Below are 18,721 nucleotides of genomic sequence, written 5' to 3' on the forward strand. Positions count from 1 at the left end.
CAACCATTTTACCAACTGAGCCATCTTCCCAGATCTGGAACTCACTAGGATCCTCCTGCCTCAGTTTCCCAAGTGCTGGGGTTACGGGAGTGAGCGACTGCACCTGGCTTAATTATGGGGTGTTATATAACAGAGCCAAACAGTGGAAAGAATGAATCATCAGTAACTGAGGAACTACTGAGACCTGGTGTCCCCCCTCCCCTTGGAATCACAGCAGCTGTTCTGCTGATGGCTATGGCCTCCAATTTCACCCACTTATGCAGCTCTCAAAATCTCCAGGAATGTGATCCTCCTCCAGCCCCTGGTCCAGATGTGAGCTTCTCAGGATAACCACTCCTCTCTCCTCCTCCTCCTCCATGCCTGCGTCAACAAACTGACTCTGTTGTTGCACCTGACATTGGTGTGCCGTGATGCTTTCTTCTCTGGATGTGGGCTGGGTAGACAAAGGCAGTGTGGTGAAATACAAACAGCCAAGTCTCTACAGTCAAACACCTGGCTCTCAGTCCCAGCGCTCTCCCTTTCATCCCAGATCAACAAACTGAGTCTCAATTGCACATCTGTTATCCTGACCAAATAAGATCCTCTTTGGGAAGTGATAAAAAGCCTTGTTCCTAAATTTCTCTCCAGCATCATTCATGCCATCAGCCCCAAGTTGTCCCCCACCCTCTGCCAGGCATAATACAAGGGGTGCACATGGTTTGCCGTGATCTCTGGAGTTTTCCTCTTTGGTGCCTGATGCTCTAGCATGCTGATCTCTCTTTTGGCTATCGCTCCTCCCTCACCTGCCACTCAGGTGATTCATCTATAGTTGACCCTCCACCTACCCACCCCAGTTCAGGACCTTCTGTCCCCAGAGTCACCAACATCTGTTCTTTGCTAGGCTCATAAAGAAGTTCAGTTCTGTGGGAGTCAGCCCCAGGACATCTGTGGAACTATTGCATATAGATTGCTGTTTGTTCACTAAGGATGACTAGCTAGTTAAATGCACCCTGACCTTCCTAGAGATATCCTTGCTAAAAAGAAACCCATGACAAGAGATGACCAGGAAATGATTCTTGACCGGGTGAGGGATGGGGGGGGGTTTCAAGACATGGTTTCTATGTGTAACAGCCCTGACTGTCTTAGAACTCTCTCTCTGTAGACCGGGATGACCTTGAATTCACATAGATTCACCTACCTCTCTGCCTTCTAAGTACTGGGATCAAAGGCATGTGCCACCACAGCCCGACTCTTAACAAAATCCCTTAAGCAACTTTAAAAGAGGAGTGAGGTTTCTCACACTTGCAAGTGAAATAATTGTGATGACTTACTGTCCTCAAAATGACCAAAATCAACTAGCATTTACTATACACTGGACATTGAGCCAAGCATTTTAAAAGCATCTCATTTAATTCTCCCACTGCTCTGCTGAGGCAAGCATAGTGAGTGAGCAAGTATTCTCCAAAAATCCTCATCAAATCAGAAGCTCACTTATTTGGACCTAGGGTTTACAGATGTAATTACAATGAGCTCATGCTGGATTAGGGTAAACTCTATCCAATGACTAATGTCTTTATAAGAAGAGAGAAGGAGAGACAGAGGCAGACAAACAGATAATGAATCATAAAGATGGAGGCAAAGACCAGAATGCTGCTGCTACACCCGAGCCCCAAGGGATGCTGGGAGCTACCTACACCAGGAAGAACTGAGAAAACATTGCTCCTTGAGCCTTTCATTGAAGTGTGGCCTTGCCAAAGTTCCAGCCTTGGATGTCTGGCCTGTGGATAATAAAGGACATTCTTTTTAAAGGGCTCTACTCTTCTTCCTTCTCCTTGTTCTCCTCTTTCTCCTTTCCCCCTCCTTTTCTTCTCCTTCGTCTTAGTCACAGTTCTATTGCCGTGAAGAGACAACATGACCAAGGCAAGTTATAAGAGGAAACACTTAATGGGGCTGGCTTACAGTTTCAGAAGGTTAGTCCATGGTGGGAAGCACAGTGTTAGCAGGCAGCATATTGCTGGATCAATAGCTGAGAGCTCACATCTACTCAGAAAGCTACAGGCGGGGCGGGTGTGTGTGTGTGTGTGTGTGTGTGTGTGTGTGTGTGTGTGTGGTGGGGATACTGGGCCTGGAATGGGCCTATGCAACCTCAAAGCCCATACCCAGTGACAGCCAAGGAGGCCACACCTCCTAATCTTTCCCAATCAATTCCATCAAGTGGAGACCCATCATTCAAAATTATGAGCCTAAGGGGCTATGCTGATTCAAACATCCCTGTTTGACACTGTCTCATGTAGCCCAGACTTGACCATAATTCTCTATGTGACTAAGGTTGACCTTGACATATCAAGTCTCAATTTCCTGTTACAATTACAGAGTGGCAAGAAGGCCAATGAGTCCGGAGACAAAGAAGAGGCTGAGAGCAGTATATTCTCCTCCTAGGAGGTTGGCTTTTGGGCAACTGTGACTACATGGAAGAGTACTCGTTAGATTCTCAATGAATTACACACTCAACACCTGGCCTCATATGAGCTGCATGTAGACAATACTTTTACAGCTGAGTCTGAGGGGCAGGGACACATCATCTTTATTGAGGGTTCAAAAGTCTTAGCCAGAACAGCAGAGCTGAGAGACACAGGAAGCCTCAATTTTGCTGCAGGCTTTGGCCCATGAACAATACCGGCCCTCCCACCTGACTCAAGCTTTGAAAGAGCCATCCTAATATCATGGGCAAGAAGAGTAAGTTCAAGTTATTGCTGTTATATCTCATTTGCTATTCATTTGTGGCTTTTTTCTCCCTGTACCAGTCTATTGTCTGTAGATTTTTTTATAATGTAATTATGGACAATAAAATTAATTATCTCCTCTCAAAAGGAAAGAAAGAAGGGGCAGCAAATGTCACTTGGTGGTAGAGTGCTTGCTTACAAGCATATATGAGATCCTAGGCTCACTCTCAGTACTGAAAAAGTATTCTCTTCGGGACAAACTTCCTTTTTGTGATTGCATCAGTCAGGATGTGGCATACATACTGCATCAGGAAGAAAGCTCACAATCTTGCTGGTGTTAAGAAACAATGGAATGTTTCTATGCCCTTGAAACAGCTTCTCTTGCAGACTACCTGAGGCCTCTATGCCTGCCCATGCTGACAACATTATCTTCTCCATTTTGAGTTGTCAATTTAAAGACACAGTTGTCATCTGTTGACTCCAGTTCCATGCAAGAAAGAGTGTGTGAGTCATGAGCAATACAGGCTTCAGCCAAAGGGACATGTATGTTTTGCTCATCTTTAACTGACAAGTAGGTTCACAGTTATACCTGGTTCAACAAGACAGGACAATGCCTCCTTAAGGAGAGCCATGAACAATCACACCCAAAAGCAAAAGGCTCAACTCACAGGGAAAGGTTAGAAACACTGACATTCCTATAACAGACAAAAAACTAACTTCTTTGGCAAATAAAAAGTACTCACAGGCCGCCAGGAGGGCTGGGAATGTAGCTCATGGGACAGAGTGCTTGCCAAGGTTCCGAGTTCAGTCCTCAGCACCACAGAAAGGGAGTGTGGCTGTGCACACCTGTCATCTTAGCATGTGGAGTCAGAAGCAGGGGAATCAGAAGTTAGTGGTCATAACAAGTTTCAGACTACCCTGGGCTACATGAGACTCAGATTCAAAACAACTGGGGAGATGGTTCGGTGGGTAAGAGCACTTGCTGCACACTCCTGAGGACCTGAGTTCAACCCCTCCTTCCCCAGCACTCTTTTAAGGGCTGAGTGTGCCTTTTCTCACCCTTGACCCTGGTGTTTCAGAGTCAGGGAGAGCAGAGATGACACCATGTCTCAAGGCAGTAAAGGGGAAAATGGCAAAACAAGAATCAATGTCTTCTGGTTTCTGTGTGCATTTGACACACACACATGAACACACATACACAAACTCTTGCATGTGTGAATATGCAATTAAAAACAACAACAACAAACTGTCAAAAGAATAATAACAGCAAACAAGCAAACAGCCATGAAGATGAACAGGGCTGGGGGTTGTAGCTTGGAGGTAGAACACTTGTCTGGTATGCACAAACCTCTGGCTTCATCCCCATCCCCACCACTACCATCATAATAAAAGAAAGAAGAGCATGCAAGCATCTTGTACCAGATACGGCACAGAGGTGGGGGGTGTCCTAAAATGCCAGCACTTGGGAAATAGACACTTGAGGATCAGAAGGTCAAGGCTATCTTCAGCTACATAATAAGATTGATGTCAGCTTGGCTATGTGAGACCCTGTCTCAAAAAAAAAAAAAAAGGGCATTAAAAGCTATGAACAGACATTTACAGAGAGGGAAATGAAGTCCTTAACTCACTCATAATAGGAATATTGCACATTCAAATTACACTAAGATACTATTTTCACCCAGGGACTTGGCAAGGGTATATGCAAGCAGGCATGTCCATACATGACAGCTAGGCTGTAACTGACATAATTCAATGGCAGACAGTTGGCATTATGTGTCAAGATTTAAAGTTCAAAGCCAGGTCTTGTGATGTATTCCTGCAACCCTAGCACTTGAGAGAAGGAGGCAAAAGGATCAGGAGTTTAAAGTCATCCTCCGCTACTCAGTGAATTTGAGGCCAGCTTGGGCTACATGAGACATTATCAAAACAAAAATAAAAAGATTGACAGTTCAAATACCTTTTGATAAGACTCTACTTCCAGAAGAGCATCTTCTGAGGAATATCTTATAGTGCTCTTGGGCTCCTAGAAATGTATCTTGTACGTGTGGGAAATGATATTTGTTCAAGGTTTTCCCTTCGAATTATTGTTTGTAATAACAAAGGATTAGAAACCACTTAATGCCTTTTAATTGAGAACTGTTTAAATTATTTAAATTATTTCCTTCTATTCAGGAGATTACCACACAGATATGAAAAGAATGCAAAATTTCTTTGAAATTATGTGCAGCAAACTCCAAGATTTAATTCCAAATGAAAAAAGGAAGGAACAAGGAGGGGTGAGAATTGCTGATCACCATCAGTCTAAGAGGAGGGGCCCGGCTACAGCTGTTTAGATATGCCGGAAACATCTCCAAAATACATCTGAAGTGGGGAATATTGGTTGGCATTGAGGAGAGAAGAATTCTCCCTTTGTACCTTTTAAAATATGAACTAGGGGAGGGAGAGGCTGGTCAATGGATGCAGAGCAAGCTAGGAACAAACCTTGCCATTCTGCTGCACACCAGGGTGCCGCACTCGAGAATAATGTACTATACATTTCCAGAGAGCAGGAAGAGAGGACTGTGGGTATCGCCACAAAGAAACGATAAATGTTTTCGAGTGAGAGGTATGCTAATTACCCTGCGTTGATTATACAATGTGTATAAGGATGAAAACATTACATTCTACTCCATAAACGTGCACAGTTGTTATATGCTGATTCAAAATAAAATTTTAAAATGAGACACAGGGCTGAGAAGGTGCTCAGGGGATGTGGTGCTTGCTTTGCAAGCATGAAGACCTGGGTTGGGCTCCCCAGCACCACACACAGACACACACAGACACTGACACACACACACTTCTTCTGGCCCTCACAGGCAGCTCTGCATGCACTCGGTGGACACACACACACACACACACACACACACACACACACACACACACAAATACATACACATACATACACACACATGATATAATTAAATAAATCTTTAAAAATTAAAATGAAACAAAAAATGAGATAGGCTAAATGAAATAGGCTAAAAGTGATGGCTAATCATGGTTGTCAACTTGACCAGATCTGCAGTCAACTAAAACCCATGCAGCTGGGCACACCTGTGAAGGACTTTCCTGATTGGATCATTTGAACCACTCTAAATCTGGGCCACAGTTTCTGGTGACAGCCCAAAGAAAAGGACATGGAAGAAGGAAGTTTTTTTCTTTTTGCCTGTTTGCCCTCACTCTCACTGCCATGTTCATCTAGCCTGTTGCTGAGGCTTTCCTTTACGGGTATCAGAGCCTTCTTCTTCAGGATTCCAATGTAGGCTGGAGACAAACAGCTCTCTAGGAATGTTTGTTTGTTTGTGTGTGTGTTTGTTGAGACAGGGCCTCACTGTGTAGCTCTAGCTGGCCTGGAACTCTCTATGTAGACAAGGCTGGCCTCAAACTCACAAAGATCCACCTGCCTCTACCTTTTAGGAGTGCACTACAATACCTAGTGAAGCTATTTTGTTTTAAAGAATAAAGAACAAAATAAATGAACCAGATATATACATACATACATACATACATACATACATACATACATATCCCAATTCCAGGTCTTATTTACCTAACCATCTGTACTGGTTGATTTTGTGTCAACTTGACACAAATTAGAGTAATCAGAGAGGAAGGAGCCTCAGTTGAGAAAATGCCTTCACAAGACCCAGATGTAAGGCTTTTTCTTAATTAGTGATTTATGGGGGGAGGGCACAGCACATTGTGGGTAGGGCCATCTGGGCTGATGGTCCTGGGTTCTATAAGAAAGCAGGCTGAAAAAGCCATGGGAAGCAAGCCAGTAAGCATCACTCCTCCATGGCCTCTGCGTCAGCCCCTAGGATCCTGCCCTGTTTGAGTTCCTGTCCTGACATCCTTTAGTGATGAACAGCAATGTGGAAGTATAAGCCAAATAAACCCTTTCCTCCCCAACTTGCTTTTTTTGTTTGTTTGTTTTCTTTTGGTTTTGGTTTTGGTTTTTCAAGAGAGGGTTTCTCTGTGTAGCTTTGGAGCCTGTCCTGGAACTAGCTCTTATAGACTAGGCTAGCCTCAAACTCAGAGATCCGTCTACCTCTGCCTCCCAAGTGCTGGCATAAAAGGTGTGCACCTTGGAACTAGCTCTTGTACTGGTCTCAAACAAAGCCACAGAGAAACCCTGCCTCAAACCACCCTCCCAAAAATGTGTGTGCCACCACCGAAACTTGCTTTTTGGTCATAGTGTTTTGTTGCAGCAATAGAAACCCTAACTAAGATTATATCCAACCATCTATCTACCTATTTACATGCTCACATATAAAGGTGAACACACAGACATACACCTATAGATACATATACACATGTGTGAGTATAATGCCCAGTGATAACTACAGTGCCCGTGGCCTAGTATCCCAGCAGATAGCACCTCACTTCAGCCAGCAAACTGTGTTGAAATAATCCTTGAGTTTATTTATTAGTTTTTAAAGAAATCCAATAGGACATCTGTCTCAGCCTAGGTTCTTTCAAATGCAGCCCTCTACCAAAGGTACTGTGTTTGGGGAAGAGAATGTCAGCAGTGGAAGGTGTGTGTGTGTGTGTGTGTGTGTGTGTGTGTGTGCTGGTGCACATGCAGTGTGAAACGAGAGAGGGGAAAGTCCAGTTCAAGCTTTCCTAACTGAAGGGAGCTCCTAACTGAAATTCAGTACTGCCCAATGAACCTGGTACACCTCTGGTGACAGAGAAGCCCCTAGTAGGTAGTGGGAGTGGTGGTTAATCATCATTGTCAAATTGCCTGAGTCGGCAATCACCTAGGAGACGCGTCTATGGGGGTGTGCTGGATAGTTTTATGTCAACGTGACACAAGCTAGAGTCACTTTGGAAGAGGGACCTTCAATAATGAAAACGCCCACACCAGACTGGCCTGTGGAAGCCTGTGGTGCATCTTCCTGATTGGTGATTAGTGTGCCCAGCTCACCGGGCAGTGCCAGTCTTGGGTTCTGTAAGAAAGCAGGCTGAGCCAGACGGTGATGGCATAATGGCTCATGCCTTTAGTCCCAGCACTTGGGATGCAGGGGCAGGAGATTTCTGAGTCTGAGGCAGTTCCCAGGACAGCCAAAGCTACAGAGAGAAAACCCTGTCCTGAAAAACAAAACATAACAAAACAAACAAACAAACAAACAAAAAATGAAAAGAAAAAGAAAGAAAACAAAGCAGGCTGAGCAAGCCATGAGAAACACGCCAGTAAGCAGCTCCCCTCCATGGGGTCCTGTCTCCAGGCTCCTGCCTTGAGTCCTTGCTGACCCTCCTCAGTGATGGACTGTGACCTGAGAGTTTCAGTATGAAATAAACCTTTCCACCACAACTTGATTTTGGTCAGTGTTTTATCACAGCAACAGAAACTAAACCAGGACAGAAGATAATGTTAAAATAGCAATCAAACTTTAAAGGTATTATAAAAAAATATCTTCCTGCCACACTGACTCTCCAAAGGCTTGGGCTATTTTATAGGCATTTAAAAAGTAAGATCTTAAATTTCAAGAAAAGGTCAATTGATAAAAAGAGCAACAACAACAACAAAAAAACAACAACAACCTTTTGGCATTAAGTATGCCCTTTTGTGCACCTATGGGAAACCAATCTCCTTTTTATTTTTACTTTTTTGGGGTGTGTGTGTGTGTGTGTGTGTGTGTGTGTGTGTGCCTGTGTGTTTGTGCCTGTGTGTTTGTGCCTGTGTGTTTGTGCCTGTGTGTGTGTGTGTGCCTGTGTGTGTGTGTGTGTGTGTGTGTGTGTGTGTGTGTGTGTGCCTGTGTGTTTGTGCCTGTGTGTGTGTGTGCCTGTGTGTGTGTATGTGTGTGTGTGTGTGTGTGTGTGTGTGTATGTAAGTGCGTCTGCATGTGTATGCCACATGTGTGCAGGTATTTTCTGAGGTCAGAAGAGAAGATATAAGATCCCCTGGAGTTGGAGTTATGGGTGATTGTGAGTCATTTACCACTGAATGACTGGTGACTCTTTCTCCTGAATTTGCTTCCAGCCTAGAAGGAAGTTCCTCTCTCCAGCCAGTCCCTCCTGCGTGCATCTGGGAACCCCCAGTGACCTCCAGCCAATCACATGGCTCCACAGCTGACTCTGGCCTCCTCTAGCACATGCTCCCATCATGATATGCTGCTTCAACAGTCAAAGCAATGAACCAAAGCCTCCAAACCTATGAGCCCAAATAAGCCTTTCCTCCTAGACATATGTTATCACAGCAGAAGGCTAACACAGGCTCACTGAACACACCAGATGTGGACTTAAGGCTAACAAAGGCTTACCAAATACACCAGATGTGGACTTACTATTTTTTTTTTCTTTAAATAGGAATCATTCTGAGCCAATCTTGGCATGCTGGGAATGATTGGACTGCAGGTTGCTGTTTTGGGTCAACAGTGAGAAGTGACTGGGAAGCAAGGCATGTGATCACTGTAAAGTGACTGACAGCTACCCCCAGGGGGAGTCTGAGAGACACTTGGGTCACCGCTGCGCTGCATTGCCGGTGGGAACTTGCAGAAGCAGAGATTTTTCATGAGACAAAGTGGAGAGGATGATGACGTCACCAAAGTAGCTCTCATCCTGTGCTCTGGAGTGAAGCCTCTCCCCAGCCAGTCCCTCCTGGGTACAACCAGAGTCCCTGGTGTTCTCTAGCAAATCACAGGAGGCCAGCAGCTGCCTCCAGCTCCCTCATGAGGCTGGCTAGGGCAGACAAGTGGTATTGAATGGGATCCTAGGCCACTCTATTTTTGAGGCAGAGTTTATTGAACCTCATGTTGGTCTCCAATGTGCTATGTAGCCAAGGATGACCTTGAACTCCTAGTCCTCCTGCATCCCCTCCCAAGTACTGGGATTACAGGTATTCACCACCATGCCCAGTTTATGTGATCCTGGCTTTGTGACTGCTGCACAAACATTCCTACAGCTGAGCTACATCCTCCAGCCTTCCAACCGTTTCCCCCTCTTCCTTTTTTGAGACAGAGCTTGTTTTGTACTCACTGTGCAGCCAAGGATGTCCTTGAACTGTCTGGACAACATGCCAATATGTATATATGCCATGTTTTCCTTGTCCATTAATGCGTTGATGGGCATCCAGATGATTCTGTATTTTAGCTATTTCGAGTAATGTCACGGTAAATATGGCTGCACAGAGATCTCTTTGGCATGCTGGGTTCATTTCCTTCAGATACATAACCTGAAGTGGAGGGCTGGATCATATGACAGATCTATTTTTAGTATTTTGGGGCATGTGGTTTTGTCTCATTAGCTTTCCTGACACTGCCCTTGTTGCTAGAGTTAGCACCTAGAGTGGGCTGGATTGAGGCCCCAGAAAGATGCGCCTGAGTCTTAACCCATGATAGGTATTAATATGAGAACAGCCACATGCAGAGAAGGGGAAGGGAAGAGGTTAGGGGAGGGCTCTGCCTTGAGCTTCAGAAGAGGGTGTGGCCCAGTGGACACTCAGACTGCAGACTCTGGGCCCTGTGATTATGATAGAACTTGCTTAAAGATTGAGCATTTCTGTTGTTGTTATTTTGTTTCTTAAATTACACCCGGGCAACTCTTACTACCAGTTTATGAAAACCTCCTCAGATGGCAGGTTATACCAGGATCCTGGCGAGAGGAAGACCTGCAGGTGTGATTCCAGGCCTCAGATTGTGTTACCGTGAGTGAGTACTGGAGACTTAACTCAAAGATTCTGAGAAGGAAGGCTAAGTATTGCCACCCGTAAGCTACACAACAAAGAGGATGCTGAATTTGCTTTTCGTTTCCTCCCTCAGACCACAAAGCTTGTTCAAAGAAAAGCTGTGACTGTTGGGGGTAGTGCCCCCCCCCAGTTACCCCAACACAACCACCACCACCACCCTTTGAAGTGTTCTCCTTCACCTGGTTGGAGGCAGGTCTAAGAAGGAATATCGAGGAGGTACTATCAGGCCAGACTGAGAAAAGTGCAACAATGCACTTCTGCTGGGGGCTCGTGGGAGGCCCTGAATAGTACTCGTTTTGTTCCCCCGCCTGGAGCTCAGGCTCTGTAGACCCTTCAGCTTCTGGATCCTGGCTTCCTCAGCCCCGTGTGTCTGGTTGGCCTGGGAATATCTCGGGTACCTACAAGGAAGCTCCCCGTCAACCCGACAGGACCCCTCCCAGCTCCAGGGAGGAAATAGGCAGCGGGAGACCCAGACCGGAAGGAAAGTATCTTTTCCCAGGAGGATGCAGATGAGGACTACTATGCCTCTGAATTGGGAAAGCGAGAGAAGCCCCTCCCCAAGACAAGGCTCTCCAACTTTCTGTGGGGAGGATGTGCCTGAGCCTTTGCTAGTTCTGAGCCTCCTTACTGCGGCAGGCAGCCAACAGAATGGAAGGCCCTTCTAAAGTGGTGCAGGGCTCCAGAGGTATCAATGTTGACTTTGGGGAAGCGGGGGCTGTCGGGTGTTTTACTGGTATTAATGGTTACTGTGACACAGGCAGAATTGACAGTTCGTCATGTGACTCTGGAATATGGCATGTGAAGGAGGGACCCCACCCCTACCCCCACCCCCTCCCACCCTCATCCCCCACCCTCATCCCCCACCCCCCTCTCCCTGCTCAGCATAGGATTCTATTAAATCGGCGAGGAAGACAGAATTCAATTAGCAGCCTCTTGTCCCTGTGCCTAGAGGTTTCCTGTAAGAATACCGAGGGAGATGCCCTGCCCCTTTAGCGGTGCCTTCTGATCCCTGAGATCCCCTGTGCAAATTCTCTGACCACTTCCCTGCCCCACCCGAGATCTGAGTTCCAGAAGTTTCTTCAGAGAGGAAGGATCTCAGCAGTCCTAGCCAGCTTGAATGTCTCTGGCTCAACCATAAAGAAAGAGCTTGGTGCCAGCCAGCAGGGCACAGGTGGGAAGTCAGGAGCAGCAGAGCCCTGTGAGCCAGCCAGCCCTTAGGGGCTCAGGCTTCTCAGTTCTGTTGTACGTAGTTTTGGATACTTTGCTTGCCATTGGCTTCTCTACCTTTCCTCCTCTTGTTATGGCAGTCCTACCTCAGTCCCTGGCGCCACCCCCTCCCCCCCAAGCTGTATCCCCTGTCGTAGTTAGGGTTTCTACTGCTGTGAAGAGACACCATGACCACGGCAACTGTTATAAAGAAAAACATTTAATTGGGTGGCAGCTCACAGTTCAGGGGTTCAGTCCATTATCATCATGGTGGGATATGGCTACAGTTTTCTTGTCCCACCAGGTCCCTCTGTCCCTCTCAGCCCCAAATAAACACACGGACACTATATTAATTATTAAACTGTTGGCCGAAGGCTAGGACTTCTTATTGACTAGTTCTGTCTTAATTATTAACCCACAACTACTAATCTATGTATTTCTTTCTTTTTTTTTGTAAAGATTTATTTATTTATTATCTATACAGTGTTCTGTCTGCATGTATCCCTGCAGGTCAGAAGAGGGCACCAGATCTCATTTCAGATAGTTGTGAGCTATTATGTGATTGCTGGGAATTGAACTCAGGACCTCCAGAAGACCAGTTAGTGTTCTTAACCACTGAGTCAGCTCTCCAGTCCTTAATCTATGTATTTCTACATGGTCTTATCTTACCAGAGAACGCCTGGCACGTCCTATCCTCCCAATCTCTATACAGCATCTCTTTTCAGTCTCCCTTTACCTACCTTTCCCAGAATTCTCCTGGTCTCCTAGCCCGCCTATCTTCCTGTCTCTATTGGCTATTTGCCAAACAGTGTTTTATTCATCAACCAATAAAAGAAACAGATACAGAAGGACATCCCCCATCAGTGGGACATGGTAGTGTGCAGGCAGACAAGGTGCTGGAGAAGTAGCTGGAGTCTTACATTCTGAAGAAAGCAGGAAGTGGTCTGAGACACTGGGTGTGGCATGGGCACATATGAGGCCTCACAGTGACACACTTCCTCCAACAAGGACAAACCCACTTCAACAAAGCTACACCTTCTAATAGTGCTACTCCCTTTGGGGACCTTTTTTTTTTTTTTCAAACCACCACACCCTCTCTTCTGGGCGGATCAAGTACACAGGCTTTTCCATGGGCCATGTGACCACATCTTTTTCCTAATCATCTCCTTTACTTCCTCCATAGATATTCATGGAAGGACCATACTTAGCCTCTTTTGGAGCCCAAATTCCATTCTGTACAGGTAAGACATGAGCATGTGCTTGCATGCAGTCAGGCTGAGGTATCTGCAACATATAATCGCAACTTGAGAGTCTGTCCTTAAATTTCTTAATTCCAAACACGAATCCCCAGTCCTGATAGCCCTTAGCCCACCATGCCTCCAAAGGTACTGGGTAGATACTGTGTGTGTGTGTGTGTGTGTGTGTGTGTGTGTGTGTGTGAGAGAGAGAGAGAGAGAGAGAGAGAGAGAGAAATGCTCACATGCACACATGTGGAAGCCAGACAACATGTTGGATAGCTTCCTCCATCTCTTTCCACCTTACTGTCTCGAGGAAGAGCTAGGCTGACTGACCAGCAAGCTCTTGGGATCCTCCCAATGCTGGGATTCAGAGGCTCACAGCCATGTTTGGCTTTATACATGGGCACTAACCCAGGTTCTCATGTTTTCAGAGCAGGGTTCTCAACCTGCTGAGCCAGCTCCCCAGACCCCATTTTATTTAATGTTTCTATCAACCCTGCTGGAAGCAACTGCAGTGGTTCCCATTTGACAGGCAGGAAGTGGAGGCTCAGCCTGAGGTAGCAGGAAGCAACTGAACTACCTAAGGGTTTCCTAGTTCAGTCTGAGCCCCAGTTCACAGTCTCTATGTGGATCAGGCTGGGCCCACACATGACCTCATCAATTACTTTTCCATCACCCCTTGAAGTGCTCAGGTGCTATGTGTGGTGACACCATGTCCCACACCTCAACAAACTAGAGAACTTAAAAACTTTATGGGGCTGGAGGGATGGCTCCATGCGTTAAGAGCACTAGCTGTTCTTCCAAAGGATCTGGGTTCAATTCCCAGCACCCACAAGGCAGCTCATAATTGTCTGTAACTTCAAGATCTGACACCCTCACACAGACATACATGCAGGCAAAAACACCAATGCACATAAAACAAAAAATTTAAGTATACTTTATATGCTTTTGGTGGGAAAATTCAGGAACTGGTATAACAAAGCCCATGTGCCCATCACCCAGCTTCAAAACACCATCAGCATTTTGCCAATCTTGTTTCTTCCATTCTCTCCCACGCACTTCTTTTTTCCTGAAGATTTTAAAGCAAATCTCAGCCATCGTTTCACTCCACCTGTAAATACTTCACAGTGCATCTCTGACAGATGAGGGCTTCTCTCCCTTGAACCTAATTACAATACCATTACCACCTAACAAAATGAGCACTGGCTTCTGGAGGTTATGAAATGTTCAGAGCGTCTCAACGGTGGCTTTTGACAGTTGGCTCGTTCGAATCAAGATCTAAACAGGCTTGTCCGCTGCACTTGGGTGGCATCTCCAGAGTCTCTAACAATCTTCTGCTCACTTCCTCCCACCCCCACCACCTGCTACAAGCTCCAGGGGATGGATGTCCCTCAGGACGGACCGCATTCCAACTTCAACGTTATTTGTTTTTATTAAGACTTTGTGGCTATGTTTCTGCATGTGGACATTCATGGGCATGTACAGTCTCAAGAGTGTTACATGCCTGTGTGCGTGTTCCCATGTGTGCACGAACGTGTGTGTGTGTGTGTGTGTGTGTGTGTGTGTGTGTGTGTGTGTGTGTCTGTTGCCATCAGATGTCTTTCTCAGTTACTCTCCATCTTATTGTTTTTTTTTAATATTTTAATTTCTTGTTGTTTTGATTCAGGGTTTCTCTAGGAAACCTTGGCTATTCTGAAACTTGCTATGTGACTAGGCTGGCCTCCAACTCTGCCTCCCAAGTGCTAAGATTAATGGTGTGCACTGCTACACCCATTTTATTTTTAAATTACATGTGTGTGTGTATGTGAGTGTGCACATGAGAGAAGGTGCCTGTGGAGGCACAAAGATTGCATCAGGCCCTCTGAACTTGGAATCACAGGCAGTTTTAACACACCGGATGTGAGGGCTGGGAACAGAACTCAGGCTCTCTACAAGAGCAGAAAGTGAACCAGGTGCCTTTAATCCCAGCACTCAGGAGGCAGAGGCAGATGGAGCTCTAAATTTGAGGCCAGCCTGGTCTACAGAGTGAGTTCCAGGACAGCAAGGGCTGCACAGAGAAACCCTGTCTGACAAAACAGAAAGTGGTCTTACCCACTGAACCGCCATTCCAATCCTTCACCACCTCATTTTTTGTTTGTTTTTGTTTTTGTTTTTTTTGGAGATGGGAGTCTCTCACAGTATCTAGAACTTGCTTATTTAGCTAGACTGGCTGACTAGAGAGACACAGGGATCCACCTGCCTCTGCTTCCCAATGCTAGGATTACACCTGACCATGCCCAGCTCTTACATACATGCTGAGGATCTGAACTCAGGTCCCCATGTTTTCATGCCGAGTATTTTACTAACTGAGCCATCTCCCCAGCCCCTCACAGTGTTATTCATTATTGCCTCTAACAAGCATTTCCCAAAGTGTCAAGCGGAACACTTCATTTCTCTGCTTAAAATACTCCAGGGCTTTCCCATTGCCCTTAAAATCCATACACCTTCCTGGGCCCTGTTTGACCTCTCACCTGACTCCCCTCCCCTCTCTTATATTTTTGGTTGTGAGCCTAGCCTTTAATAGCTGAGCCTTCTCTCCATCCTTGACTTCCCTCTCAAATCTCTCTCTCTTCCTCCTCCCTACCCTCCCCCCCCACACACACATTTTCTGTCCCCTTACCCCTGTCCCCTTATCATCCTGACAGGCATGAAGATATTCTATTGAAACAAAAGTACCCCCAAGTAATTGGAATTTGCCCAGTTATCTCCTGATGGAAGAAGATAAAGGATGAAGCCCGATCCTAGCCAGAGAGGGAACCTGTCTCCCATTTAAAAAAAAAAAAAAAATTACAACTTATCAGTCTACCTTGCAGGAGATGCTAGAGCTGAGACAATGATGAGTCAGTGATCGGCGGTGTTACAAACTTCATGTCAGACCCTAGAGATAGACTTCAGGGACTCATTGGATGATTTTGTCCTTTCCCCTGCCCCAATGCAAGCATACTGGATACATTTCTCTTTCTGCCCTTCCCTGTAATTTGCTTGGGATATGTGAGGGACTGGAAAGATGGTTCTGTGGTCAAGGTGCATGGGTGCAATGAGGACCAGGATCAGATCCTAGCACTTACATTTTGGTGTCCTCTCCCCAGAGATGCCCACTGGGCCGGGCTAACTGAGGAGATCTCCTCCTCTGATCCACAGCTTTTCCAGTGCCCACAGGGTGTCTCACAATGGTTATTTGTTTCCCTGGAGCTAAGGGTCTCTCTCTCTCTCTCTCTCTCTCTCTCTCTCTCTCTCTCTCTCTCTCTCCTCCCCCCCTCCCTCCCACCCCCTCCCCCACCCCCAAACAGCAGGCTTTGGGAGGACAAGACTGTCTGGTGTTTCTGAATCCTAAAATAGTCAAGTGTTTCTTGACTGATAGAACAAATTGAAGCAAAAGGGAGAGCGGGGAAGAGGAGATGTACCTTCCAAAGAGCTCACATTATAGCCTAGGAGGGAGGAAAACGTAACACAAGATCTTTCCATCTGTCAATTAATCGATATCGGTTAATCGTAGACCGATGACCTCCACACGTCAGCGCCTGGAGCGAGATGTCTTGGCTGTTAAGACTGTAGCTAAAGGATTAATTGATGCACAATCTCTCTGTGATCCAGAGCCCAGCTAGGGTCGGGAAAGACTGACAGGCTTCAAGCTTCCCTGGAGCTTCCTAGAGGAAGGGTCCTAAGCTGAGCCTTGGTTACAGAACAACCCTAGCTGGCGTTCCCCAGGCCCACTGGCTCCAGGGCGTTGCACCTCTGGGGGAGGTAAGGAAGCTGCCACTCTGCCATTTGTTCAGATCCTACAGTAGTGAGGAGATGACAGAAGTGGGCCTATAGCCCCAAGATGGGAGTCCTCCCCATCCTGCTGAGGAAACAAACACAGGAAGGAGGAAGGTGGAGAGAAGACTGGCATACCACGTGAGCAAAGCCAGGAGCTGAGGAAGCATAGCCCTGGGAGTGAATGAGCTGAGACTCTTAGCCCTGGTGGGAGAGCCTCCTTTGGATCTGCTGTCTTAGACGTGGCCCCTGGGGTCCAGCACAGGCCCAAAGCTTAAGAGAAAGACAAATCTCCCTGTCCCAGGCCCCCTCCTACAGCTCTGGGTGGCCTCTCTTCGGTGTGAGCCTCCAGAAGCTTCACACAGCTTCTCAGGCGTCCTTACTTTATGGCTTTTGTTATTTTTAATTTAGACAAAAGACTTTGCTTAGCCTTTATGGTCTCATCCAAACGGGCTTTCATCTCTTCACTAGAACTGTCCGTTTTTACTGTTTCTGATCTCTTCTGTTTTATTAAGCAATCCTTTAGCTTTTAAGAAAATTTGGGGTTTATTCTGATTTATTTTACCATTTGGGTTTTTTTTTTTTTTTTTTTTTGCTTTTAAATGCAGAGACAGCTATATTATATATAGAGAGAGGCCATCAGGGTCTCCTAGACTACTGAGGCTTGTCCTAGAGGCCTGGAAATAAGGACAATAAGCGTGGACCCCGGACAGTCCTCCATGACTGATGCCCCCATTAAAAATTACTCATTTCAGCCATATGGAGACTCAGAGCAAATGGCTGTCACAGAGAAGATAAGATTAGCCCTCACAGCCCAGAGGACTTACCAGAACAGGGACTTTTAACTTACTTGTGGGCTGGTAAGTGACATCTTGGTGAAACTGCTTTGACATGTGGACACCTGATATGGCCTGTGCATTCTAAAATCAGACATCACACCCTCTGCTGGCTCTCTCTGCCCAGTTGCACGAGAAGCTTTTCACCCACCCCAAGTTAGAAGCAGGAATCCACAGTAAGAAGCGTTCTAAATGACAAGCAACCAGCCTGTGACATTTTGACATAGCCCTGTCTAATGTGGCCTGTTGTCAAACTGGAAGAGGGAGCCATTCTTCCTGTTGCTTGGAGTTTGGCTTTTTAGACACACAGGCAACCTTTAAAAGCATAATGTCCCCTGTGTTTTTTATTTTTTTTGAAATGTCCGTAAATGGTTTCATGTTATCTGTTCCACTCTGTCTCTGACGGTTTCTGCCTCTGGGTTGCTTGAGAGAACTTCCCTATTGCTGGAGGAAGATGTAGTAACTGCTCACTGCTTTTGTCTGCAGCCTGGAATTTCATCACACATAAGAGTTGTGTCTTGTTTGTTTTGTTTTGGGGTTTGTTTTTGCTTAAAAATATGGAATGCAGCATCACAGATATGTGTCATCCTTGCACCAGGACCTCACTAATCTTCTCTGTATTATTCCAATGTTTACCACCTGGGCTGCAAAAAACAGCACTTGTCTTCTATTTTTAGGGCAAGGTCTCATGTAGCTGTTAGCCTCAAACTCCATACGAGGCTGACCTTGAACTTCTGATCCTCCTGCCTCCACCTCCTGAGTGTTGGGATTACACTCATGTGCCACCAGTGTAAGGGATGGTGTCAAACTCAGGGTTTAGTGCATGCCACACAATCGCCATGTTTTACCCTCCCGTTCCTGAAGGAGGACACCAGCCAGCTCAGATCCTCATCAGCACTTGATAGGACTCCAGTTTTCTAATGTTTGCCAATACAAGAAGTTTAAAAAAAAAAAAAAACAAAAAAACCCCGCTACCTTCTTGTTTTAACTCTATCAAAGAGATTGAGCAAGTCTTTGTATAATTGTTATTTGTTCAAATGTCTGCTTCTGTGAGTGGCCTTTTTAAATCTTTCTCGTCCTCCCCCCCCCCCCCGCTGGTTTTTTTGTGAATTTTTGATTTGCACATTTTAAAAAAAATGCTGGAGGCCAGATGGTGGTGGTGGTGGTGGTGGTGGTGGTGGGGCACACTTTTAATCCCAGCACTCAGGAGGCAGAGGC

At 46.0% G+C, this 18,721-nt stretch overlaps 1 non-coding gene across 1 annotated transcript; it reads right to left on the reverse strand.

The window, feature by feature from the left end:
* Positions 1 to 18,054: 18,054 nt before the first annotated feature.
* LOC113831852 lies at positions 18,055 to 18,163 on the reverse strand. Its single transcript, XR_003484755.1, has one exon. It is a non-coding gene; the product is annotated as a U6 spliceosomal RNA (small nuclear RNA).
* Between the last annotated feature and the right edge of the window lie 558 nt (positions 18,164 to 18,721).

This window comes from Cricetulus griseus, chromosome 4 (assembly GCF_003668045.3).
Source record: "Cricetulus griseus strain 17A/GY chromosome 4, alternate assembly CriGri-PICRH-1.0, whole genome shotgun sequence".
In the NCBI taxonomy this organism is placed as follows: Eukaryota; Metazoa; Chordata; class Mammalia; order Rodentia; family Cricetidae; genus Cricetulus; species Cricetulus griseus.